Source organism: Sapajus apella, unplaced genomic scaffold (assembly GCF_009761245.1).
Source record: "Sapajus apella isolate SASKATOON/1434 unplaced genomic scaffold, GSC_monkey_1.0 scaffold35, whole genome shotgun sequence".
Lineage (NCBI taxonomy): Eukaryota > Metazoa > Chordata > Mammalia > Primates > Cebidae > Sapajus > Sapajus apella.
This window is the reverse complement of record NW_022436975.1, coordinates 4,145,285-4,173,066: the sequence shown is the minus strand read 5'-3', so window position 1 is coordinate 4,173,066 and position 27,782 is coordinate 4,145,285. Positions and strand designations below refer to the sequence as shown.

The 27,782-nt window shown below is 41.2% G+C and overlaps 1 protein-coding gene and 2 long non-coding RNA genes across 3 annotated transcripts in view; all 3 read left to right on the top strand.

Moving 5' to 3' along the window:
- Positions 1 to 27,782, top strand: part of PXDNL (peroxidasin like) — a 458,440-nt gene that overhangs the window by 24,745 nt on the left and 405,913 nt on the right. The window lies entirely within an intron of this gene.
- LOC116563440 lies at positions 4,596 to 6,076 on the top strand. Its single transcript, XR_004274393.1, has 3 exons — positions 4,596 to 5,091; positions 5,192 to 5,374; positions 5,871 to 6,076. It is a non-coding gene; the product is annotated as an uncharacterized LOC116563440 (long non-coding RNA).
- Positions 9,954 to 26,504, top strand: LOC116563441. The gene is made up of 2 exons (XR_004274394.1): positions 9,954 to 10,165; positions 26,387 to 26,504. It is a non-coding gene; the product is annotated as an uncharacterized LOC116563441 (long non-coding RNA).

Genomic DNA, 27,782 nt, shown 5'->3' with positions numbered 1-27,782 from the left:
TAGTTTGACAGGGATCCTCCACACATTAACAAATATAAAGTGATGTCTCATTGAAATGTCTTTTCAAGAGTGGACAGAGGAAGTAAAATTATTTATCAAATATGTCCACTTCTTGCTAGGAAAAAAAAGGAGAGCCTTTTATAGCTCTTAGTCTCATAAGGCTTTACCATTTGCTAAACTAAGAGTATGTTGAGCAGAGACTTCTGAGTAGTCGTGTTATGCCATGACCTCTTCTCACCCAGAATATACCTGCTAGTTCACATGTTTTTTAAGCTGATTTTTTGGTGGGGAGATGAAATATTTAATCACAGTCTGTGTATCTTCCAGAAGACATGAACAATCATGACTCAAGAACTGAACCTCCAAATCTATCTAAAAACATAGTTTATAGCCCTATTGACTTACAATGCTTAATTCCATTTTACCAATTTCTTTCCAGTGAGACTAATTCTAAGCCTTGCTAAACATATCAACCATTGTTTTGTGGGGGTGCTGTGGTAGGAGCTTGGCTATCTGGCTAATATGCCTCTTTGGTTCAGAATTCCTGTTACATATGGAATTTCTCCCTGTTGCATAGAGATCATCTGTCCTCCAAATTTAGATGCATATATTTCAATAATGGCTTTCCGGGAGTTTATCCATTGTTTGTTCCATAGCAAAGATAGTAAAGTCTTATTTTTATATGGTTTAGTTATAATAATGCATGAGTAGAAAAAAATTGCCATTCAATGTATCCTGTGTTATCTTTTTGGTTTCCAACTCCTATAATGCTGGGTTGTACTCTGCAAAGTTTTAAAGGGATGTGAACATTCCAGAAGGCCAATCGAAAGCATCTAGCTGCGATAAACTATCAAATTTCCATTCTGTGTTTCTTTCCTAAGGACAACTGTTTGGAACCACTTTATTCTCTGTTAGTAAAGGCATTACGTGTTATTGGACTCAGCAGCAGAAGGAGGTTTTCTGCAATGTCCAGTAGTTGCGGGCACTTTGGGCTGTGCATACAGCATGGTGGATGTAACAAAGCACTTCTCTTGATGGTGTTTGGGCTGTGCACAGCTATGTGATGCCATCTGGTTTTTAGGCACCAATGGCATACAACTTAAGAATTTACCTTGTAGAAAAAAAAAAAAAACACACACACACAAAAACCCCAAAACTGGAATAAAATGGTCTCCAAGTAAAATGACACTGATTTTAAACCCATCTTGACACTTTTTACCCAAAAGGAAGCTATTCTCATAATTATGCAATAATATATTTTAATTCAAATTTTATAAAATTATATGGATGTCTGGATATTGCCTATTGGCTAAACCATTAGCCACTGTGGATGCAAGAATGCTGTATTCTTTTTGTAAGTCAATTTGTATTATTAATATCAAAATCGCAGATTGTCCTGCCTCTTAAATTGAGTACAGAGGGAACGCTCAGTAGGTAAACAGTCTGACATATTCAGGACATTCTTAAGCCACTAAAGTGAATTTTCTGCCTATAAGAGAAATTTTATGGGAAAAGGTTATGTTAACCCCAGAAGGTTGTTAGTGGATAATTTGGCTTCATGATATGTAGCATGACTTGGAGACATTCACTGGAAGCTGTGATTCATAGACTGAGGTTCTTCCTTTTATTTAGTATGCTGTAAAGGAGTGAGAACATGATAGACAGGTTATTCGGTGTAAGTCAATACATATGAGACAAGATTAAGAAGCATCTATCAGTATTCTTGTGTGTGGAACAATTTGTTCAACAAATATTTTACCAGTGAATACTATGTGCCCTGCACTGAATTAGGCAGAAGATGATGAATAAGTTCTTTAAGAAGCTGATAGTTGGCCGGGCGTGGTGGCTCACGCCTATAATCCCAGCACTTTGGGAGGCCGAGGCGGGTGGATCACGAGATCAAGAGATCGAGACCATCTTGATCAACATGATGAAACCCCATCTGTACTAAAAATACAAAAATTAGCTGGGCATGGTGGCGCAGCCTGTAATCCCAGCTGCTCAGGAGGCTGAGGGAGGAGAATTGCCTGAATCCAGGAGGCGGAGGTTGCGGTGAGCCCAGATCATATCATTGTACCCCAGCCTGGGTAACAAGAGCGAAACTCCGCCTCAAAAAAAACAAAACAAAACAAAACAAAAAGAAGCTGATAATCTATAGAGAATGAGAGTAAACCTTTCAATGGCTGCAATTAGTCCCGCCGTAGAAGGGAACTGATGAAAGCGTTTATCCTGCTAATGCAAGGATTCAACACTTCTCTTTCTTGGTGGCTTTGAAACATGGTGGCTGATTCTTTGACCTCTTACCCTTGAACTTGGAGCTAAGCCCTTCTCCTTGAACCTGGAGGTGCTGTGACTGCTTCAATCCACAGAATGAGGGGGAAGCCCGAGGCCTCTCTGAAGGCCAGGCAGCACTGCCCTATTTGCTGCAACACTCACTCCTGGAGCATTAGGCCCCTTGCAAGGGTCCAGCCTCCAGAGGCTGTGAGTGTGCACCCCTGGCAATGGTCCTGTGAGGTCAGTCTTTCCTTTTTATCATCTGAACCCCTAGACACTAATGGGCAGAGACTGGCCCACCCTGCTGTGTTTTGCCCAAATTCCTGACCTACGCTGTGGTTAACTGTGTAGCAGCAGATCACGGAAACACAGGAGGCGATAGCTCAGGATCAACAGGAGGTGACCATGAGGAGGGTGGGGCGGGGCTCTGGGCAGGAGCAGCCTCAGCCAAGCTGGTGGTGAGAGTGCCTCTATGCACATGTGTCTGTATGCCAACAGAGATTTGCGTTTCTTGGTCTGGACTGGATTATGACATCAGAGGATAATATCTGAAAACGGAGATTGAACAGCAAGGATCAACGAGCGTGTGAGCGCATGCGAGCAGCAGACATCAGCCTCTCCTGCCAAGCTGTACCACCCTCTTTCTCCCCTTTGCTAACAGATTTTCCTTGGCCTTTTCCTATCTTTGGAAGGGGAGGCGCCCAGGAAACATGTTTTATGTGAATATAATTATGCTACTGAACAGTTTCCACTAAAAGGAAGGTTATGAGTAGAAGGAAGCAAAACTCAGAAAAAACGTAAAGTGAATCAGTATCAAGAGACTGAACCCTCTATGACTGGAGGAAGAGCCATAGGGAAACTGATTTCTCAGAAAACTGATGTGTCTTCATACATTGTGAAGTCCCAACTGACTGTGGCTTGGCAGTCCAAAGCCATTTCAATCAGCAGCTCTTCTGTGGTGCCTGCAAGTATACTCATTCTTTTAACACTTTTAGACAACATAGCTGAAAATAGCAAATCAAGGCCACATGCGTGCTTGTGCCCCAAGCATCTATGCAAGGCACACAAAGTCAGAGAAATAAGAGGCTGCATCTTCCTCTCCCTTTTATCCTAGAAAACGTTCGCCACAAAAGGAAACACACTTTTGATTTATACAAGCCTCCTTTCCACGATGCGTGTCTATAATGTAAATATTTTATTTAACCTATGTGCTGTAGACCCGTAAGTGTCTGTGACATCCGAAATTCATGTGTTGCAGTCCTAACTTCCAATGTGATGGTATTTGGTGGTGGGGCCTCTGGGAAATGATTAGGTATTGAGGATGGAGGTTTCATTAGGCCATAAAGGTAGAACCCTTATGAATGGGGTTACTATTCCTATGAAATAGGCCCCAGAGGCCAGGCGCAGTGGCTCATGCCTGTAATCCCAGCACTTTGCAAGGCCTAGGTGGGTGGATCACCTGAGGTCAGGAGTTCGAAGGCAGCCTGGCCAACATGGTGAGACCCTGTCTCTACTAAAAATAGAAAAATTAGCTGGGGGTGGTGGCGCACACCTGAAATCCCAGGTACTCGGGAGGCTGAAGCAGGAGAATTGTTTGAACCCGCGAGGCAGAGATTGCAGTGAGCCGAGATCGCGCCACTGCACTCCAGCCTGGATGACAAGAGTGAAACTCTGTTTCAAAAAAAGAAAAGAAAAAAGAGAGGTCCTAGAGAAGTCCGTCGGCTATTCCATTATTTGAAGACTCTGTGAGAAGACGTTGTTTATAAGCGACTCAGCATATGGTAGTTTATTACAGCAGCCCAAACTGACTGAGACATTCCCCACACATGAGTTGTGAAGGTTTCTCAGTGTAGGATGAACAGGCATGTGCATGGTCTCCTGGAACAGTGTTTCTTGACCTGTGGTTCTCAGACTCATGGGAATTTACATGTGTATTTTTGGGTGTCTGAGAATTTTCTTTGAGAAAATGTACATTATTTCATTTTGGTGGCATTTTCAAGTATCTACATTAGCGTCCCTCCAACTTTACTGTGCATGCAAATCACTGGGTTACAGATCCTGTTCAGAATCATCAGATCCTAGGAGGGCCTGAGGCTCTGCATTTCTTTTTTTCTTATTTATTTATTTATTTATTTATTTTTAAGGCAGAGTTTCACTATATTGCCCAGGCTGGAGTACCGTGGCGTGATCTCAGCTCACCATAACCTCTTCCTCCTGTGTTCAAGCAATCCTCCTGCCTCAGCCTCCTCAATAGCTGGGATTACAGGCCTGGCCGCCACACTTAGCTAATTTTTTTTTATTTTTAGTAGAGATGGCGTTTCCCCATGTTGGCCAGGCTGGTCTTGAACTAGTGACCTCAGGTCATCCGCCCGCCTTGGCCTCCTAAAATGTTGGGATTATACGCGTGAGCCACCCCAGGCTGAGGCTCTGCATTTCTAACAAGCTCTCTGGTGACAAAAGTGTGAGTGTGGGAACAGTGCTTTGAAAAGCCAGGCTCAAGATGCCCCTTACAGCCTGTTAACTGCCAAGTAACATCCCTGCCTGCCTGTGCTTGTGTATGCTTATATTTGATCTAAGTTGTGCTGCTTTCATTGTCACAGATGAAAAGGAATGAAGACAGCCAACTATTGTTTGGCAGCCTCCTGGTTACCAAGAACATGCACCGTTGTCAGAGCAGAATCCATGAGATAGAATTGATGGGCACACGTACTTGGTGGAGCAGAATTGGGAGCTCTGTGCCATCAGCACTCTCCGTCCCTGCTCGCCCTTCATTTCTGCTGTCTGGGCCTGACTTCTCTGGGCACAGACTTTCTCCAGGTCCAGCGGCAGCTCCGTACCCTCCCCTCTTCCCCCTGCATCACTGCACTGTGCTGTTTCCATAGGCCTGTTTGATTCATTTCCTCACCCTTACTGTCAGGCATTCCTGACATCTGGGACTTTGTGACAGCCTGTTTGGATTAGATGGCAATTCCCTGTCAGCCACCCTGGAAACTCACATAGGTGCCCACAGGGACTTCGCCTCACTATCAGATCATGATATATGTGACCTTCCCTTGCACATAGCCTTGGCCTAGAGGACACTTGGAAACTGGGTGATGCGGTGAGTAGGGGAGGAGGGCCTGTTTTAATCACATAGAGCTTATGTACTGATGGGAAGCTATCAACCTATAAACATAAAGTATGAATATCTACCCAGAGTCTCACTACAGTATTATCTTTTCTACTCTACCCCTTTTTATTAGTGGCTATTTATTTTAACATGTGTCTTTGTTTATGAGTATAAATGGACATAGTGTTTCACAATCTGTGAGAGCCAGGCCGGGGTGATAGCCCCGAAGTAGAAAAAAAGTCAAGATCCAGTGAAAAGTTGTCAGCAACATGAAAGTTCTTCCTAGATTGTCAGTTTTTTAAAACTCAGAACTGTAAATAGCAAAAATCAGTGTGTTCTTTAGAAAGTAAAAGAGCATACTGTTGGAAAGGAAGAATACTTGCAAGGACTGAATCAGAAATAAAATATAGCTTCTGGCAGCAATTGGAATGCCAAAAAGAAGACATAGCAGTTATTTTAAGAATTATCATTATCTTTCATTTAAAAGTGAAATCGTGGGAGGCTGCAGAGCAGAGAAGAACGAGCTGGATTTTGAGGTCTCTCTGACTTGAGCTTGGATCATGGATCTGCTACTTTCCAGTCCTGTCAGTTCGGGCAACATGTGCAGTCTCTTGGAGCCTGTATCTTCTTCTGTAATAATAACAATATCTCACTGGAAAAGTTGTGAATAGGAAATAAATAATGAGCGTAACATCCCTCAAGAACACGTCATCCGTAGTAACCACTCAACTAGGAAATGACAGCTTAAAAAATGTGTGTGGAGGGGACTGATGAGGATCTTACATAGGTCGAAAATGTGATGTGATTATTCCATGACAGCAAAGAATTAGAGTTCAGAAACATAGCCTGCCACATGGGGCACAGGACAGAGCTTCCCAGTGGCTGCTCTCCAAAGTCCCCATCATGAAATTCATGGTAGTGAAATTTTTTGTGTGAAGGAATACAAAGTGACACTGGTTTTGTTTACTTATTAATTTATTGGTAAGTATTTCAGGTCTTGAGCTTCTGAGCATTTGCTAATATTTATGGCTTTCATCCCTGGCTCTATATTTCTGTTCCTTTTGTGTTTTCCAATACACATCAAGGAATAACTTTCTGTTGTTGTCATTCTGTTTGGTTTTTGAGATGGAATTTTCCTCTTGCCTCCCAGGCTGAAGTGCAGTGGTGTGATCTTGGCTCATTGCAACCTTCGCCTCCTAGGTTTAAGTGATTCTCCTGCCTCAGCCTCTCCAGTAGCTGGGATTACAGGTGCCTGTGACCATGCCTGGCTAATTTTTGTATTTTAGTAGAGACAGGGTTTCACCATGTTGGCCAGAGTGGTTTCGAACTTCTGACCTCAGGTGATCTGCCCGCCTTGCCCTCCCGAAGTGCTGGGATTACAGACATGAGCCACCTTGACTGGCCGGCACCAAAGAATAACTTAATGACATTCAGTTGACTTCATGAAGGGTGCGTGTTTGGTACTGCCTAAATCTGTGTTAAAAATTCAATGAACTGAAACTGGAGAACCGAATGTAAAGTTGGAAAACAAAGGGACCACTTCTTTCTGTGACTGGCTGATTGTATTTTATCTGGCGTTTGACACCTGGTGGCAGCTATGATTTTACTTTCTCCTTCTGATTATTTTTGTGCAGCTTACGTTGATTGAGAATTCTTCCATTCCAAGTGTCATCCCAGGCACTTGCTGTGTACTGACACGTTGAATTACCACAGCCATCTTATAAGGTAGATAATAATGTTATTCCTGCTTTGGGGATGTGAAAGTAGGCTCAGAGCCATTAAGTGACTTGCCATAGTCACCCTATTGGGTCAGCGTTGGAAGATTGAAACTTGTATTCCCACCATGAGAGGAAGCATGACATTTAGCAGGTTTTAGAGACTTTCACTCATTTCACATATATTAAATGTGCGTGTGGCTGTAAGATATCTTACAGGAAATGAGTAGTTAAAGCATTTTACTTTGTGTATTTGCTTTGCTTTTACTTTAATATGAAAATATTGGAAGTTTGAACCTGGACTTGTGTACCCACAGTGATGTATCTTAAGTAGCCAGCTGTTAGGTGTAGAGGGGCCATCTGTGTGGACTGTCTATGTCTACATTTGTTCCTGGGCTAATAAACAGCATTAAAACCAGAACAGAAAAGAAAAGGGAATGTTAAAGAGAAAATTATTCAGGACTATTGTGCTATGTGTCAAGACCATTGGAGTAGGGGAAAGAGATGGGGCTCAACTTTAAATACAGCCAAGGCAGCTGGGGAATTACAGCCAGCGAGCAGAATGAGGGGATCATTGGATGGAAAATATCTTAAGAGGAGACATCGGAGGCTGGGGGGGATTCTTGCTAAAGAATCCAACTTAGCAGGACTCTTGCTACAACTGGACTGGCAGGCCAAAGGCAAGGCACCAAGGGGAGCCCTCATTGAGAAGAGGGGTCAGAGAGGCCTGCATGAGGTTTAGTCAGGGAGGGGGGCTTTGTCAGGGCGATACTGGTGAGCCCTGTAGAGAATCAGAGAAACGTGTTCCACACAGAATTGAAAACTTTACACGTTGAAATGGCAATAAAGCGAGCCATTTAAGTTGGCTTTGGTATTTTTGATTAATTTTGTGATAAAGTTAAGAAATATTAAGAAAACTGATTTTCAATTTATTCCCTATATAGCTTCTCCTCTTTGGGGGCTACAAAATTTCATTAGCTTTGTTTTCACTCTTACACTACTGAGTCTTCTTACTTTAGTAATCAGATCAGCCTGTACATTTGCAGTAATGGCCTTTGTGGATGGACAGATAGTAATTAATAAGCAACCTACCTAAGGGAATGACAATTGTATAAATATACTTTCAATGTGTTTAAAAGGAGAACAAAACCCATTAAATGCTATACTTATGTACATATTTAGTTTTAGAAGGAAATAAGTCATTCTGTTACCATAGACTTTCAGAAACTTCTTCATTGGGTGAATTCTATGAAGAGTAAAATTTCACAATAACTTTAAAATGTATCCTGAGGCAGGAGAATTGCTTAAACCCGGGAGGTGGAGGTTGCAATGATCTGAGATAGCGCCCTACTGCCCTCCAGCCTGGTGATAGAGCAAGACTCTGTCTCAAAAAAAAAAAAAAAAAGAGCATCATGTAGCTAAGAATCGTATTCTGAGGTTTGAAAGTGTTATTATTATTATTATTATTATTATTGAAAGTGTACGATATTAAATGCATTTTACTTGACATTTCATGTAAACTTTATAAAACAACATAGAATTTGTTTTAAAGATTTTCTACTTCAAATTGTTGTATTTTTATTTTCCTTTGTTTTTGCCGATATCATGATATGAAATGATAAAAAGCCACATTAGTGTTTTAGCAAAAATAATCAAGACCCATTCTTTTGCATCCACGATATTCACAGACTTCTAATTTATCTTTTTAAACCTCTTTTGTGAACATACATATCAGAAGGTTTACATGGTTATTTTAGACATCTCCTCAATCAAAAGTTGTTAATATTTTAATCTTCCCAATCATGGATAATTTAGAAAAAGTAACATCGAGCATACTTCTCTGGAAAGCAATAAAGGATAGCCTTTAAAAATGACAGAAAAAATATTTTATTAACTAGTGAGTACCACTGGAGGTTACATTTCTTTTAGTCTTAGGAGGTTCAACATTTTTGCTTTTAAGTGGGGAGAACTGTTCTGATATTATTCTCAAAAAGTAGCAGAAATATAATGCAAACCACACATTAAACAGTCACTTAAAGTTTTGAATAGTAGAAAATGAAAGAATCTGTTGTTTCAATTACCATTAAACAGTTACAATTGCAGAATTTTACTTAAATGCCTTTCTTCTAAATTAGACTAAAAACATGCATTTCAAAGTGCTGAAGTTACCCTGACAATTAGTATTTAATGCTCATTTAAAGTTTTATTCTATGTATTAACTATCTTTGTATTATCTCAATTTACATGTCCCTATGATTTTCTGAATCTGAATCCCAGTAGCAATGCTAATGTATAAGCTAGTCTTTCAAGAAAGAAAGAAAGACTACAAATCACTTTTCCATGCATTACACATAAAGATACAGTTCAGTGGCATAATCTTGAGGAATTAGTTGTGAAAATGGATTGCTGCTGCAAATGGTAAATTGTATATGCTTAGTTAAGGAAGGACTTTTCAGTGTGAAAGTTTGAAAACATTGTTTCTTAGCAGAATATTAAACTTAATAAATGTGAAAAAAAGTAACTAGCATTGTAAAACTGTAGCAAAGTAATCTGACTTCATTTGACTTCTAAAGAGGAATCCCAGCACAAAAATAAACCTGCAGCCTGGTGCGGTGGCTCACACCTATAATCCCATCACTTTGGGAGGCTGACGCGGGCAGATCATGAGGTCAAGCGATGGAGACCATCCTGGCCAACATGGTGAAACCCTGCCTCAACTAAAAATACAAAAATTAGCTGGACCAGGTGGGGTGCACCTGTAGTTCCACCTACTCCAGAGGCTGAGGCAGGAGAACCACTTGAATCTGGGAGGTGGAGATTGCAGTGAGCTGAGATTGTGCCGCTGCACTCCAGCCTGGCGATAGAGCGAGATGCTGGCTTAGTAAATAAGTAAATAATAAACCTGCATTGCACTTCGTGTCTCCTGAGATGGCAACTTGGGAACAAACTCTGGAAGGTGATTGTGGAAGGACTGGGGCTACTGGTTTGCCTTCCTGATGTCTAGTTCACCCTGAATCTGTTCCTCTGCACTATGACGTCCCTCCTGGCTCATTAAGAGCATCGTACAGTGAGACTGTTTTACAGCCCCTTCTTCTCCCAGAGGGGCTGCAGAAGCCTGCATCTGAGTCCTGTGGCCGAGTGAAGGAATGGCTGTGACACGGTGCTTCCCACGGCATGCTCCAGAGCCAGAGGCTGTGGCTGGCTCCCTGCCTTACTAGCACTGACCTTGAATATGACTTTTTTTGAAAAGGAGGGGGGAGGGGGGCAAGAAAACTACTTACCTCCTTGTTTGTCATGGGGCTTCAATGAGATAATATATTTAAGGCAAAGCATGGTGTCTGACATACAGTGAATAGTCAAATATTAGCTAGCGCTTCTGTTTTCAAATGTGTGGGTTTGCATATATCCATAGTTGATCTTATTATCATCCTGCTATTTCTAACCCTCTTTATTCCAAACTCTTTCAGCCCATTCTCTTTGTATTCCAGGCTGCATCTTATCTTTGAGGATCTAGAGCACAGTTGTGTTGTGGTAAGGGATGGGGAGGTATGTGTAATTTACTTAGAACCACAGCGGCCACGTCAGTGTGCAGTGCAGTGAATGCGTGTCTGTTTCTTTGCTGGAATTCGTGCCTCTCATTTTTCCCAGTTGGACCTTCAGGGCACTCCTGTGGCACCCCTTCTCATTGGTTCCCTGGTACTCTTGGTTCTACGGTGACTCCAGCTTCATTAACTCTGCCCCGGACCTTTGCAGGAGAGAGCCATGCTACCTTCCCTCAGCCCTACATCTTTGGCCTCTTCCTCCTTCCCACCTTCCATGCAGACTTCACACAGCCCCAGAGTCACTGGGTCACCCTAGTCTGAAGGCAACATAAGATCAGTCCTGAACTTATGATCCTCAGCATCCCCCTGCTGTGAGCAAATCCTTCTCCGAGCCTTCCCGGAGTCCCCAGGGCTGACCTGCCTGGTGGCTTCCATGCTCCCTGCCCTGCCCAGCTTGCCAATGACCACAGCAGCTGCTTGGGGTCTGCCCAGACCAGCCTAGGCTGCCTTGGCTCCAGGCTCTCGCACCTACCCTCAAAAGAGTTTACCAGAACCTTCCTCTAAGAAAACAAATGGGATCCTGAAAAGTCCACGAGCTTCTCTGATACCACACGATTCCCCCAGAAAGCACAGACGTCCAGACAGAAAAAAGAGAGTGGGGCACGTGAGGTGTGGTTCAGTGGAGCAGCTAGGAGGGTCCACTGTGGTCCCCTCTCCGTCCTGCCCACACCAGCCCTCCGTGTCTCTCCCGCTTCTGCTCACCTCGTAGGTTACTCACCCTGCACGCTACTTCTCACCTCGCTCCTGTTTCCTACTCTTTTTGGTGAACCAGCAGCACTGCCTGGCTCTGGGTCTCCCTTTCTCTCTCTTTCTGTGTATGTGTATTTATCAGTGCCACAGCTGGAGGACAGGCAGGCAGAGGAACCACGTGTGTGGACCAGCGGCCGAGGTGCAGAATCCAGGGAGCACTTGCCACCTGCAGGCAGCACGCCTGGTCCGGCAGCTTCGCGCTTGGCTGCTTCCAGGCAGAAGAGCCCGGGCTCTTTCTCTCTGTCTTTGTTTCTCTGTCTTTCTCACTTGTGTCTCTGGCTTTTTCCTTGTTCTCTGACTCTCTCTGCTTCTGTCTCTCTTTTTCTTTTTCTCTCTGTCTCTGTCTCCATTCTGTGCTCAAGGATGACCCTAAAAGCAAGTGACATACTTCCAGGGTCACCTTTCCTTAACTGTCCCCAAGGATGGGGTCTTTGTCATTCGAGGGACAGCTCCTGAAACCTGGTCAGGAAGCAGGGTCAGGAAGCGTCCTGAGATACCAAAGGGCACTTTGCATGTATTTCCACTGTAGGCCCTGTGAGGATTACAGTAGATGGATTGTGTCATTATTCATAATGTATATGTTTATTTTTCCTCTAAATTATAAGCTTCTGGTGTAGATAGAAAAGTATACTCTTTATAACTCTCCTAATTCAATGTTTGCTGTAAATGATTGGATAACCGTAGTCTTTGCTGAAATTTGTCAGATAGGACTGCTGTGGATTGGCTTTGTTTGTTCTGAAACTTTTCCTTAATGTTCCCTGTGGTGTTGAGATTTCTCAGGAGCACAGAATGTTTCTTGTGTCACTTGGCGAATTTGGCTAGACATGTTTTTATTTTGGACGTATTTTTTGAAAATCAAACCATAGGTCCATGGTTTCAAATCACTCTTCAGTTCTGCTGTTGTTTTTGGCTTCCAGAGACAAGACCGATAGCAGCTTGCTACGGAATGTGTGCCATTGTCTAGGGTTCCAAGACTCTGCCATGGCTGCGGCTGCTCTCCGTGCGGCTGTGATGGCTGGCGGGAACAGCACTTCCCTTTCGTGGGAAGAAGGTGTGGTGTGCAGCACCGGTCACTGATGTCTTGTATGTGAAGCGCTGCCCTCCCTCTGACAGCTGCTTGCCAAGTGGCTCCATCCGTCACTGGGAGCGGGCATCACACGGCTCACTGCCCCAAGGGATCCTGAAATATTTCCCCCAACTTTAACATGTTCATTCTCTCCACCTTACTTTGCTGTGAAGATATCTATCCCACAGGAGGTACGAGAGTGACTTGCCTAGTTTAGAACTACGGTGTAGCTGTTTTGACTTTAAATTGTGTGAGTAATTTACATCTCAGATCCTGCTGAAGGCCTGCGCATTCTGATCAAGACACAGGAGACAGCCGGAGACGTGGAAAGGATTATGTAATGACTGTTGCTTCCTGGATTCATGGACCAATGGGGAGAAAAGCCAGTTACATTCTGTCGCAAGCAAAACACCAGAGGAAAAAACTCCTTCAGAGCAGAAGTCTGGATGCCTGCATCCCCATGCTGAGCCCGTCCAGCTAAGCCAGTGTTCCTGGAACCTCTGTTTTTGCTTTACTATTATCCTGATGAACGCCTAGACTGTCTTTGTCACCTTGATCATAGCTATTCAATCAAAGCTTATTAGAAGAATGGGATGTTAGCCAAGCACGGTAGCTCATGCCTGTAATCCCAGCGCTTTGGGAAGCTGAGGTGGGGTGGATCATGAGGTCAGAAGTTCGAGACCAGCCTGACCAACATAGTGAAACTGCATCTCTACTAAAAATACAAAATGCCTGTATTCCCAGCTACTCAGAAGGCTGAGGCAGGAGAATTGCTTGAACCTGGGAGGCGGGGGTTGCATTGAGCCAAGATTGTGCTACTGCATTCCAGCCTAGGCGACAGAGTGAGACGCTGTTTCAAAAAGAAAAAAGGAATGGCATATGATGGTTCTGTAATGAACAAAGCTCGTTCTGCCTGTTGTACAGTAAGCCAATCGCTGATATGACAAGTTCGCAGTGGAGAAAAGATTTTATTTACAGGCAGCTGAGTGAGAAGATGGGAGAACAGCAATCAAATCTGTCTCCTTGGAGATGGGGTTTAGGGATATTTATGGGATAGAGGAGCAAGATGGGCTGAAGCATAGGGAAAGATCATTGAGGGTAAGGAAAAGTGAGGTAATCAGTGATCTCTGCAAGTATAGCCGAGACTCATAGCTCCTCATGGGATGCATGTTCACAAAACAGCATCATTACCATGATGTGAGGGTGGAGATTTTGGCCCTCTGACCTCAAGAGGTCACCCATGGGATATTCACTCAGGTCCAGTTGAAGGGTCAGTGGTCTCAGCTGGCTTGAACTGGACAAGAGCTGACTCCAAGTTCCTGAAAAACAACTTAAGTAAACATTTCCATGGTGACCTACGCATCGGAGATATTGCCTACAAGGAAGATGATGGGAGTGTAGTTATATATTGCTTAGCTACGTGACTTTCAGCTATACAGATTTTAAAATCAACTAGAAGCAAGTGACTAAGGTAAAGTTTGGTGAGGCTAATCAGATTAGCCTTCAGTTTCAGTTCTAATGCATGGTGGTTCTAAGTTTCTTTTAGTGTGAAATATCTATGATTACATGTCAAAACATGTACCACAGGAAAAGAAGGCATTATTGAAAAAGTGGGAAATGATAAAATTCCTAAAGGCACGTGGTTCTTGGATGGCTAGAGAGAATGGGCAAAGGTCTCACACGAGGATAATCAAGACTACCCGGAGACTGTGGCTAATACCTGTGAAGGTAGCATCAACTATCAAATATCATGAACCAGGAAAAGGTCTACTGAGCCACAAAGTCAGAAGCTAAAGGTTAATTCCATCATGAATTGGAGTAAGAGTAGAGGCAGGTGGCAGGAGCCCAGAGACTTGAAGTCACAAGCTTTTCCAAAATTTGAGCAGTGTTTTGAAGTCACGGTAGCTATTGGACCAGTTTTATGAGAGTGGACGTAGGGCTGGCTGAGTCTTCATCTGGGCCTCCACTACAAATTTTGAGGAACAGTCAGTATTTCTTCCCATATGAACGGTTGGGCACATAGTAAACCATTAATAAATGTTTGGTGGAATGACTTTGATGTGACTCAACTAGAAAATGTGCAGTTCATTCCACAATTCCTCTGTTTGCCAGTGATGTACATTCTTATTCATTCTGTTTTGGCCTCATTTATAATACATAGAATGGTGGTGTTGAACATGCCGCCCTTCCGTGTATTGTAGTTATTATGTGTGTGTGTGCACATATCTGCATATAAAAGATTCAATCCAGCTTACAGCTCTCAGGTTCCTTTTCCTTTTCTCTTTCAAATTCTTCATGGCTTGTGAATGCTAAGAAAGCTGTTTTAGTCCTGTATTAACCTGATTGTCTGAAAATTTAGAACTTGGTTGCTATTGACATTATGAATTTTCTCATGAATTCTATTTTCCCCCAGAAGTTTCACTCATATATAAACTTGAATATAATGAAGTTAACTTCCTGTAATTCATTTACTCCTGTTATGTCAGAAAGATCATCAAAATTTGACATGAAACTCAGTTCATGTAAAGACTCAATTGTCAACTAGCTGTTGATCTTGAACAAGTCAGTTAAATTCTCTTGGCCAGAGGAAACACTTTTGGAATAGCAGAAAGGTCTTTCAAAAATCCACTTCTCCACAAAAGCAAAAAAAAAAAAAAAAAAAAAAAAAAAAGCTTGCAACAGTTTGAGGAACGTTTATACAAAAGTGACTGAATCTCAGTAAGAGCAGTGAGCTTTGTTCACTTCTTTGTGATGTTTTAACTTACTAGATTCCCTTCACTTTCTCTCCACCTCCACAGTAGCCTTGAAAACCAACAGCCTCACAGCCATGGTAACTCTAAAAATCAGGAGCCTAGAAACTACTAAGAGGAAAGAATAGGGTTGGAGATCCTAAACAAAGACCGATGATCGTCATTATTTGTCCTATCTGGAAACATTGTGGAAAAGTCCCATTCACAAATGTCTTGACTTGACTTGACTCAGAGTTATCTCTGTGAGTAACGTGTTAGCCTCAGAGCTTTGGTTGAAAACATCAGCATCAAGTATTTAATATATCAACGTAGCCCATGGCAGTGATACCAGTTAAGGCAAACAAGAGAATAGCCAAAAATCTTTTTTTTTTTAATTGCATTTTAGGTTTTGGGGTACATGTGAAGGACATGCAAGATTGTAGCATAGGTGCACACATGGCAGTGTGATTTGCTGCCTTCCTCCCCTTCACCTATATCTGGCATTTCTCCCCATGCTATCTCTCCCCAACTCCCCACCCCCCGCTCTCCCTCCCATTTCCCCCCGACAGACCCCAGTGTGTGATGCTCCCCTCCCTGTGTCCATGTGTTCTCATTGTTCAACACCCACCTATGAGTGAGAACATACAGTGTTTGATTTTCTGTTCTTGTGTCAGTTTGCTGAGAATGATGGTTTCCAGGTTCATCCATGTCCCTACAAAGGACACTAACTCATCGTTTTTGATGGTTGCATAGTATTCCATGGTGTATATGTGCCACATTTTCCCTGTCCAATCTATTGTTGATGGGCATTTGGATTCCTCAAGGACCTAGAAATAGAAATTCCATTTGACCCAGCAATTCCATTACTGGGTATATATCCAAAGGATTATAAATCATTCTACTATAAGGACACATGCACACAAATGTTCACTGCAGCACAGTTTACAATGGCAAAGACCTGGAACCAACCCAAATGCCAAAAATCTTGAAAGGAAAATCTGAAAAACGAAACACCTGTAGCAGGCTTTGAAAACATAACATGGGTTTCCGACCAGCACCGCTCAGGGCTCCTTCCCTCCTTGGCTCGCTCGCTTCGCTCTGAGCTCAGCTTGCTGCTGCTCCTCTTAGACGGGAGGAGTGGGAGGTGTTCCGAAGCGAAACCCCGAGTTATGCCGCCAGCGGCCAAGCACGGAGGATAAGGTTCCAGCCGGGAGGCGGCTGCGGACAAAAGTCCCCTTCCCTCACTTCCGGACTCGTGCGTGAGCCTCTCCGGCTGTTAGTTCACAGGGAGCGCAAGCCGGAACCGTGGATTAGGACCCGCCCATGCGTGGACCTAGCAGGTTGCTACAACGTGGACTTGGAGGGGAGAGGTACCATGGCCCCCGAATTAGAAATCCCAGGCTTATCTCTTTTTGTAACCCTTCCTTTTAAAATGTAATTAATAAACGCTCCTTTTTGTGAAATTAAAAAAAAAAAAAAAAAAAAAAAAAAAAAGAAAACATAACATGTTTTTCTGACATATTCCAGGGGATCTAGAAGACCATGCAAATATGCAGTGAAGATTTGAAAAACGTGTCTGTAGGGTATCCTGAGGTTCTGCAAAACAGGAAGTGAAGGCTAAGGCAGAGAAGTAAGCTTTCGGAGTGTGGAAGGCATGCCTCAGAACACACACATACACAGCCCCTGAACAAAGCATGGGAGGCTGATTGGTTCAAGGTGTTCGAGGAAATCTCTGTCCAATAATTAGCTAACTAACAATTAGCTGAATAGAAACTTCAGCAGCCTCACATGACAAAGAACACAGACTTTACAAAACTCATCTGAGAAAATCACTAAACAAGCAGCAAAAGCATCAAAACTAGTAAGGGGTTCAGATTTTTAGAGTTGCCCTATTATAATGTTAAATGTTCAGTTTTCAAAGAGAAAGGAGAAGGCTAGAAGGGGGAGGGGAAGAGACAGACAGAGAGAAAGACAAAGAAAAAAAAAACAGAAAAGAGGAAAGTACTACTCACGCATGGGAAAGGCAATCAATATTAACTGTAAGAACACTCAGATGTCAGGCTTACTTGATAAAGACTTTAAATCAGCTGTTATAAACACTTTCAATAACTGAAGGAAATTATATATAAAGAATTGCAGGACAGTCTGGGCATGGTGGCTCGGGCCTGTAATCCCAGCACTTTGGGAGGCCGAGGCGGATGGATCATGAGGTCAGGAGATCAAGACCATCCTGGCCAACATGATGAAACCTTGTCTCTACTACCAATACGAAAATTAGCTGGGGGTGGTGACATGTGCCTGTAATCTCAGCTACTCGGGAGGCTGAGGCAGAAGAATTGCTTGAACCCGGGAGGCGGAGGTTGCAGTGAGCCAAGATTGTGCCACTGCACTCCAGCCTGGAGACAGAGCGAGACTGTCTCAAAAAAAAAAAAAAATTGTCATGGTTATATCCCAGGCCCAGGTGGATTCACTGATGAATTCTATCATACATTCAAAGGATAATTAACAATTCTTCACAAATTTTTCCAAAAAACTGAAGAAGAGAAAATATGATTTGGCAATAAAAAAATTCATGCTACAACATGGATAATATTTGAAAACATTTTGCAAAGTGAAAGAAGCCAGTTACAAGACTACCTATTTTATGGTATCATATATATAATATAAATATCTGGAAAAGACAAATCATAGAGACAGAAAAGTAGATTAGTGATTTTCTGGGGCTAGGGATAAGGGACAATGGGGAATTACTGCTAATAGATATAGAGTTTCTTTATGGGGTGCTGGAAATATTCTAAACTTAGGCAGTGGTGATGGTTGAACAATTATGCCACTATGCTAGAAACCACCGAATTGTACATTTTAAATAGGTAGATTTTATGCAAAGTATATATCATTAAAGCTGTTATACTTTTTATTCTCTCTTTGCCTTGTTTTCACACTTGAGAGATAAGAGGGCTGGGGCTGATTGTCTATATAGCTTCTGTTGATGGAGTGAGTCAAAGTCTGTAAAATGATTTTAAAAGATTTATTCTGAGCCAAATATGAATGATCATGGCCCATGACACAGGCCTCAGGAGGTCCTGAGTACATGTGCCCAAGGTGGTCGGGTTACCTCTTTGTTTTATGTATTTTAGGAAGGCATGAGATATCAATCGAACATGTTTAAGAAATACATTGGTTTGGTTTAGAAAGGCGGGACAACTGAAAGCGGGGGCTTCTAGGTTGTAGGTAAATTTAAACATTGTCTGGCTGACAATTGGTTGAGTTTGTCTAAAGACCTGGGATTGGTAGAAAGGAACGTTCAAGTAAAAGATAAAGGATTGTGGAGATCATATTTTATTGTGCAGAGGAAGCTCTCAGATAGCAGACTTCAGAGACAGTAGGTTGTAAACTCTTTCTTATCGAACTCAAAAGTGTGCCTGGCTCTTAGCTGATTATCTCCTTGGTCTGGGAAGGAAGGAAGAAAAACAAAGGGGGAAGGGGTTTCTCTATAGAATGTGGACTTTTCCCACAAGAGACTTTGCAGGTCAATTTCAAGGTGTGGCAAGGAAATATATTTTGGGGCTAAATATTTTTTCTTTGTCTCATAATGTTATGCCAGAGTCAGATTGAAAAGTAAGTCGCAATATATAAGGGTAAATAAAACCCGTCTGGTGAGAATTTATGGTTTGTAGGGCATGGCTCCCCACACCCCTTAGGCAGGAATTTGGGCAAGATAAAAAAATCAAAGTTATAGTTCTCATTTCTTCCAGCTCATGTATTCAATGGATATATGTCTTTGAAATTGTATGGAAATAAAAGTAGAGCCCTATTTACTCAGTGTTTTATTATCAGAGATGCTTGACTTTTATTTCCCATGTTCTCTGTTAACCCTACACTCTAAGATTCTGTATCTCAGCTTCCAGAGAATGCACACTTATTTAAAAATTAGTATGTATTTGTGTGTGTGTGTGTGTCTGTGCATGTAATACATTATGAGTGTTAGGTTTAAAGAGGATTTTAATCTAGCCAGAGAAATGATTTAAATTAGGTGAAATTTTCTGTTATATATATTTTTTTTCCCTAAGCATCTTTGGAATATCTTTTCTCAGACAATAAACTCTAGAGGCACCAAAATAAGTGAAACATTTCAGATAAGTAAGTACAGTCATCACAGGTAGAAGTAAGTACATTTTAAAAAAGAATACCAGAAAACCTCAGTTTAAATTTTAACTCTAACATGAGCAAGTCTATTAAGAGTTTTAAATCTTAGCTTTTTGTTGTAAATATGCATTATATATGCATATTATGCATATATGTATATGCATACATAAATAGTGAGGCATATCCTTAATATTTATCACGGGTAATAATAAAATAATGACTGACAGTTATTGAGCACTGGATATGAGCTAAGAAATTCATGCATACAGTCTCATTTAATCCTCAAAAGAATCCCTTATAGTAGAAATTATTCCTCATCCCATTTTGCAGATGAGTAAAACTGAAGCCATCAGGTTAGCAAGTATCTGGAACAGGGCTGTTAGCTTCTAGGAAATGTCCTTCATAATACATTCTTAGCAATGCCCTGAGATTTTGGAGAACACTGCTGTTTGTAAATGTCAAGTAATGCCTCTCATTCAATTCAAGAAGCTAGTAAAAAGTTTAAGTGATTTCCTTCAGGCTAACCATGAACCTGGCTGGGAACAGGGATTTCTCCCTGAACTAAAGCACGCAAGTATTACTATTACCAAGAGACAAAGGGAATTTCAAAGTTACTTTGGGATTCCAATATGCACCCATGACTATGGGCACTCTTTGCTGGTGTAAGTGAGGGCCTGTGTTAAAGAAACTTCTCTTCCTGGGTTCACGAGGGGCGTAGTTTCAAAGGCAAGAATTTCCCAGCTCCAGGCCTCCATCTGGGGACCAGCTGGGTATGCTCTCCTGGTTACATAAGTAGTGGATGTTAAATGCTAAAGTTTTAAAATGCCACCAGTTCACATTATTATAGCAACTGCTTTTATAAATGATGTGCTATTCAAATAGAGGGTGATCTAAATCTCATTGCAATACATTAATATTACATGGAGTTAGAAAGTTCAAGCACTGCATCAAACAGCAAAATTTGCATTCGAATATAGGGTAAGTCAGTGTACATGTTTGTCTCACACTCTGTGACAAATTTCCAAAGGAGGATTCATTTTATTTCTGTACTCTGACTATTCATTTGGAACACAATGTTACTCATTGCAATTTCACAATAGCGTTTTTTTTTTTTTTTTTTTTTTTTAAAGCTCAGTAAACCATACTGCTTTGTGAGCATTACTAACTTCACCAACTCTCTTATTCCTTCCTACTCGTCTAGTGTCTTAGACTAAACCCCAGCTAGAATGTGGAGTTAGGCAATCAAGTGTGAAACTTTGCTTGTACTTGTGTGAGTATTAACATATACTTTCATACCTTAAACTTGTTAAGGATGAGAGATTTCCAAATTAGTCTTGACAAGGAGTCGGTTTTTGATGGACTTCTGAGTATTAACATATGAAATTGCACTTTGGTTTATAAAATGTAAATACCAACAGGGGTAGCTTGGGTTCCAAGCTAATTATTAGGAAGTTTAAGTTTTTTACCTTTACCTGGTGAAGAGTAGCCTCAGAGCTGGTAGAGAAGTTTGAGAGGGGCCTTAAGTGGACCCTCAAGAAACAGCACCTGAATGTTTGGGGTGGCTGAGGTCAGCAGGATTTAGTGAGGACTGTTAGGTGCTCCGAGCGCATTGCCTTGGCCAATTCATCCTTGTAACAACCCTGTCACCAAGCAGGGTACTTCACTGGGCAAGAAATGAAGACCCACGTTAAATTAAATGTTCAGACATCTGTCTAGGAAACTGGAGCAGGTGAGGAACTTGGCAGGTGAGGAACATCAAAATTCAGTCAAGTATAAGCACAATCAACAATGTGATTTGTGTTCTTATTGCTATTTAGTTTCTTGCGGCAACACTTTTAAAGTATGACAAATGAATGGTCATCTCTGGAAGTATTTTTAAGTGGAGAACTGATCTGTCAGTCATTCTTGCCTGGGGAGGATTCTCCGCTCTCCTTTCTCTCTCTCTGTCTCTCTCTCTCTCTCTGTCTCTCTCTTTCTCTCTCTCTAGTACTCAGTGCGTGCCTATTTTGTGCTGGTCAGAGTGCTTCATGGCCCTCCCCTGTGGCTCTTATGCCCAAATTGGGGACACAAAGAAAACGATCAAATACAGAGTGGAAATTCTGAGACATCCTATGCAGGAAGTGGAGTGCAGTGAGGAGACACTGGTGGCGGGGGACAAGCTTATTTAGAAACTTCATCAGGGCCAACATGCCTGAGAAGGTGGTATTTAAATTGGCGCTTTCAGACAGAGGAGGCAGTGAAGCAGAGGTGTGAAGTCTAAGGCAGGAATACATTTGGACAGAGACTGAAAGAGGGCAGTGAGATTGACTGGAGCTTAGTGGCTGGGGGAGAGTATCACAAGACTGATTAGATGAGGTACCTTCCTCAACCAATCCGTGGCAAACAAAGAACCCCTGGGAGCCTCTGCCCATTGGGCCCAGTGCTCAGTGCTGACACAGAGCAGTTGGTAACCCTGAGTCCTATTCTCAGGGTCCATTCTATTCCAGCCCCAGGAAATGCTTCTCCCCATGTCTTGCCTTGTCCTCAAAACAGAAGGTGACATTGAGATTCCAAATGTGCCAAGATTCATGGGTTGTACCAGTGGCAACACTGGAGAGAGCTACTGTTTTGGAGCTCAGGGAGGATTAGGGCTGTGGAAATGTGTAGGTAAGAGAAAGCACAAGCACATTAATTGGCTATATGATCCATTTTTACACTTCTATAGAGAACTGCCTGAGACTGGGTGAGTCATAAAGGAAAGAGGTTTAATTGACTCACAGTTCTGCATGGCTGGGGAGGCCTCACGAAATTCACAATCATAGTTGAAGGTGAAGGGGAAGCAAGGCACCTTCTTCACAAGGTGGCAGAAAGGCAAATGCATGCAGGAGGAACTTCCGAACAGTTGTAAAACCTACAGATCTCATGAGAACTCAGTCTCACGAGAACAGCATGAGGAAAACTGCCACCATGACCCATTTGCCGCCAGCTGATTTCTTCCTTGACATGTGGAGATTCATGGGGATTATAATTCAAGATGAGATTTGGATGGGGTCACAAAGCCTAACCATATCAATTGTCAAATCCCTCAGATAGCATGAAAGCCATTCTAATCCTTGCAAAGTATTTTTTCCATGTATTGTTGAACATCTATTTCCTCGCATTTCTTTATGAACCAAATATGGTCCGGAATTACGAATACATTAGCATGGAATTTGTGATAATTATACATGGTGGCTAAGGAATATTAGACAACTCATCTTATTCTTAAGTTTGCAATACTCTTACATTCATATATATGTGTGTTTAGCCATAATATGTGTGAAGTGAGATACAGATTCCCTCCACTGCTGAGTAGGTAGACCTTGGATGTTTAACTGCAAATAGCTTTACTTTTGTAAAAATATTGAGTAAGATGTCATTAGATCTTCATAAGTAATAAAAACATTTTAGCTTAATTTCAATTAATTTGATATAAACTTTGACATTATTATTTACATTTTTCTTTAATGTTAAGGTAGTTTATGTTATTAATAAAACTTCAAAGTATATGAAAAATATACATTCAGTTTTTACATTTAATTTGTATTTTCATGAAAATATATTCAGATTTTATAGTCTTTGGATACAATTACATTTTTTTTTTTTTTTTTTGAGACGGAGTTTCGCTCTTGTTGCCCAGGCTGGAGTGCAATGGCGCGATCTCGGCTCACCGCAACCTCCTCCTCCCAGGTTCAGGCAATTCTCCTGCCTCAGCCTCCTGAGTCGCTGGGATTACAGGCACGCGCCACCATGCCCAGCTAATTTTTTGTATTTTTAGTAGAGACGGGGTTTCACCATGTTGACCAGGATGGTCTCGATCTCTTGACCTCGTGATCCACCCGCCTCGGCCACCCACAGTGCTGGGATTACAGGCTTGAGCCACCGCGCCCGGCCACAATTACATTTTTAAAAGTTCTTTAGATCACTAAGAATAAGTACATGTCAAGACGGGGCTAGAAATAGAAGACAAAAATAGAGCCCAGAAAAGGGGCGGAAGCAGCAGGAAAAAAACCAAAGAAATTCAGAGGCAATCTGCTTACATTTTAAAATTCCTGAAACAATGAAAGAAAGAGTAGGCTTCTGTCAAGCATGACCCATATAAAATTTGCAAAAAGTACATAACACATTTTTCAGATTTAATTACTGATCAAAATGATAAAAACAAGCCAATTGGACATTGCAAATTATTTAGGCTTTTGCTACTGTAACAATGGAGATGAGCAAGCACATTTTCCTCCTCATATCCCATGTACTCAGGTCTGATACACTCCACAAAAGTTTATATTTTTAACTAAGCAAAGGTTGAAATACTGATCAAAATCACGTAAATAAATCACACAAGTATTCCCATCTAATTCCCAGCTTTGAAGCAGCAAAGGCACCAGGGCCAGCTGATAGGTGAGGAGCACTGTCTGCCCAGAACCAGCCACAGGTGCAGACGATGGGCGCTGCTGAGCCTGCTGTCTGACAGAAGCTGATCCTGGAGGGTGCCTTTCGATCATCGATGATGTTAGGAGGTTTCTTTCAGAAAACAATCTGATTCAGATTAATGACTGCAATTTTTCACTGGATGGAAAACACGTCTAGAGGAATTGGCCCTTATTTTAAGTTCAAAGATTATCCTTGTTACCACTCTTACATGTTTTATAGCCAAACTCAAGACCAGCTTTGGGCAATGAAGTTATCTGTGATGGAAATACTTAGTTTCTTGATTAAGAGAATATTTAAAAAAAATCACTATCAGAGAAAAGTATACCTGATACAATGACTAGAACTGAAAAATTATGAACAAACAGCAAAACAATTAGTACCATTTGACAAAGAAAATAGCCAATATAAAACATTGCTATGGTGTTCTAAACATACGAATGTCCAGTATTTAGCCAAGCAGAATGATGCTTCTTTTGACATTAACTATCCAACATTTCTTAAGAAGAATGGATAGTTTCTAAGTCTAGAAGACATGATTTTGGAATTTGAGGCTAGAATGAACATGTAATACAGATAAAAAATAAAACAAATTAAAACTAGAATGGCAAAAAAAAATAAAATTATCTTTTAATGCATAATGAAGTGAGAGAAAAAACACATAAAACAAGTTTTGGAGAAATTTTTTTCTAAATTAGAAGATATTTCATGTGATATATCTAAAGTCACACAGCTGTAAAATATAAGGACATTAGAATGAGGAAACGGAAATATTTGCATTACTCTGAAGCTGTGAAGCTACCTGTATAACTAATTCCAAAACTAATTTATAGATACTATTTTCCCATCATTATAGACTGAGATGTCTTCATTATAGATTTTCTACAAAATATTTCAGTTAAGAAAAACTTGAAAAAATTTAGAAGTATTGTATGGGTTCAGGTATTTCTTTTTCTTTCTCTCTCTCTTTTTTTCTTTTTTTTTTTTTTTCTGAGACAGGATCTCACTGTGTCACCTCTGCTGGAGTGCAGTCATGCTGTCTCGACTTACTGCAACTTCTGCCTCCTGGGCTGAAGCCATTCTCCCACCTCAGCCTCTTGTGTTCTGGGACTATAGGTACACCACCAAGCTCGGCTAATATTTGTATTTTTTGTAGAGATGGCGTTTTTGCCTTCTTGCTCAGACTGATCTCGAACTCTTGACCTCAAGTGATCTGCCCACATTGATCTCCCGAAGTGCTGAGAGACAGGGGTGAGCCACTGTGGCCAGCTAAATTCAGATATTTCTCTGTGAGATGGTGTGAGTCATAATACATGTGATACATTTACAAATGTGATTTATAATGTATCACTTTTGTAAGGTATCTCACATATTATAAATCACATACATACAAATGTATCACATGTATTATAAATCAGTCTCTTAAAGAAATGTATCATATACAATGTATCATATACACCCTCTCTAAAAGAAATGTATTATATACACATCTCTTAAAGAAATATATCATATACATTTAAAAGTATTGTAGAATTTTTCTAGGATAATGATAATTTTTATTTTCAACCTGTCCTTAGAACTTCTAATTCCATTGAACGTAATAGCAAAAACCATACTTTAGCACCAACCTAATATATGTAAAATCTATTTTTTCTGATTTTAAATATCGCCTAAAATAATTTTATTGACAGTTGCTGCTAACTTAGCAGAATGAAATTTCTCTGTACTGAAATAAACCACAGTGACTCAAGAAGGATGGCCTAATTTAGCATTACTCTCAACAGAACAAAATTACATGGACAATTTTGACTGCGAACACACAATTAGTGATTTTGTTAACAAGAAGGTAAAATATAAGTTTTATGAAATACATAGATGAACATTTATAAGTTATGTATGTCTTGATTTTCTTATTCATCTACTATCACAGGCACATCATCAGGACCTCTCAAAAGCAAGTAATAGGTCAGGCATGGTGGCTTGTGCCTGTAACCCTAACACTTTGGGAGGCAGATCACCTGAGGTCAGGAGTTCGAGACCAGCCTGGCCAACATGACAAAACCCATCTCTACTAATAATATAAAAATTAGCTGGGCGTGGTGTTGCAAGCCTATAATCTCAGCTACTCAGGAGGCTGAGGCAGGAGAATCGCTTGAAGGCAGGAGGCAGGGGTTGCAGTGTGCCAAGACAGTGCACTGCACTCCAGCCTGGGTGACAAGAGCGAGACTCTGTCTCAAAAATAACTAACTAAATAAAAATAGTCATTCTATTCTGTTATCATGAATATTTGATCATGACTCTACCATTTTAATATTTTATGATTAGGAAGGTATACTTCTCAAGATAGCAGAATAGAACATATTTTATCTACAGTTTAATTTACTACATTTCACTGTTTAGATGTATGATGGGGGGCCCACTTGTCCTTCTGTTCAAACTCTGCGGATGTTAGAGGCCAGCCTGAATGGTGGATCTTCCATCATTCCATGTGTGCTCTCTTGTATTCTCTAGTAACTTATGCAGAGTAAGTAGTTAACAAATGTTTGCAGTGCAGGGTGCTGTGGCTCACACCAGTAATCCCAGCTACTTGGGAGGCTCAGGCAGGAGGATCCCTTGAGGCCAGGAATTTGAGGCCAGCATAGGCCACATGGTGAGACGTCATCTCTAAAAAAAATTTTTTTCAAATGCGGAATGAACAAATATTGCCTTCTCCTACTTCTCTAAAAACTGCTTGTTAAATGGGGAGAAATGGCAGATACAGGTGACGGGGGGGGTGGTGGGGGATGGAGGTAGCAAACCACTTTGCCATGTATGTACCTATGCAACAATCCTGCATGATCTGCCCATGAACCCCAGAACCTAAAGTACACTAAAAATAAAGACAGAAAGAAAAACAAACAAACAAAAAAACTACTTGTTAAAAAAGACCTGTCAAAAACAACTTGAGTTTCAAGGCCATGATGAACTAGCTCATTCTCAGGAAGGCTTTTTTATTCAGCCAGAAGCCATAGCTTTTCCCCTGCCCTTGGGCAGGCTTCACATCGGGGCTGCATCCCATGGTGGGTTTCTTTTGTGTGCTCTCAGCAGCAACACTTCCAATAAGATCAGCAGACCCCGAGGACACACAGTCACACTTCCCGGTGCCCACAGGAGCTGGCACCTGGGTATTCCTTACGTTCTTTTTCACTGACGATCTATATTTTTAAGAGATTGGTATGAATACATTCCTATAGTAAAATCCTCGTTTCTCCACATGTGAAATAAGAGCTTCTGCTTTTATCTTTTTGCATCCAGGCTTTGAAAGTCATTTTGTATCCTGGTATTAAATACACACATCACAAACACTGTACATTTTCTGAGACTGAGGATAGTTTTGACAAAACTTTCTGTATAAAACCCTGGGGCTGCTCTCTAGTGGCTTCATAATTGAGATATATAATTTCAAGGCCAGAGGTGTATTAATCGGTTGAGATTAAGTGAGACTTTCATCAAGTCATACAAAGGAATGCCTACTGTGTGTAAGGGAGCCAGCTGCAGGCTAGCCTGGCTGTGGGTCAGGATCTCTCAGCCTTGCTGATTTAATTGTTTATCTACTTTTGAAACCACCTTTGCCTTGTTTGCTGTAGATGATCAGCTTTCAGCAGGTATAGTTTCCTCAGCAAGGTTTACTCCCCATTATGTAATTGATTTCTTTTTCATTTTTCCTTCCTTGTAAAGAAATCTTTCCAACTTGACCACAGCTGAATTTCTCTCCTTTTTTTTTTTTTCTTTTTTCTGCAAAAAAAAAAAAAAAAAAAGAACCAGAACACCAATGAAGCTTTTAGTGCCTTTTAGTATGAGATGCTTAGGTTTAAGTACTTCATTGAGTTTCTATTTAAGGATGATCATGTGATACTATGGATCAGAATGAACACATAAAAAGATACTCTTCTTTTCTGCTTAAAG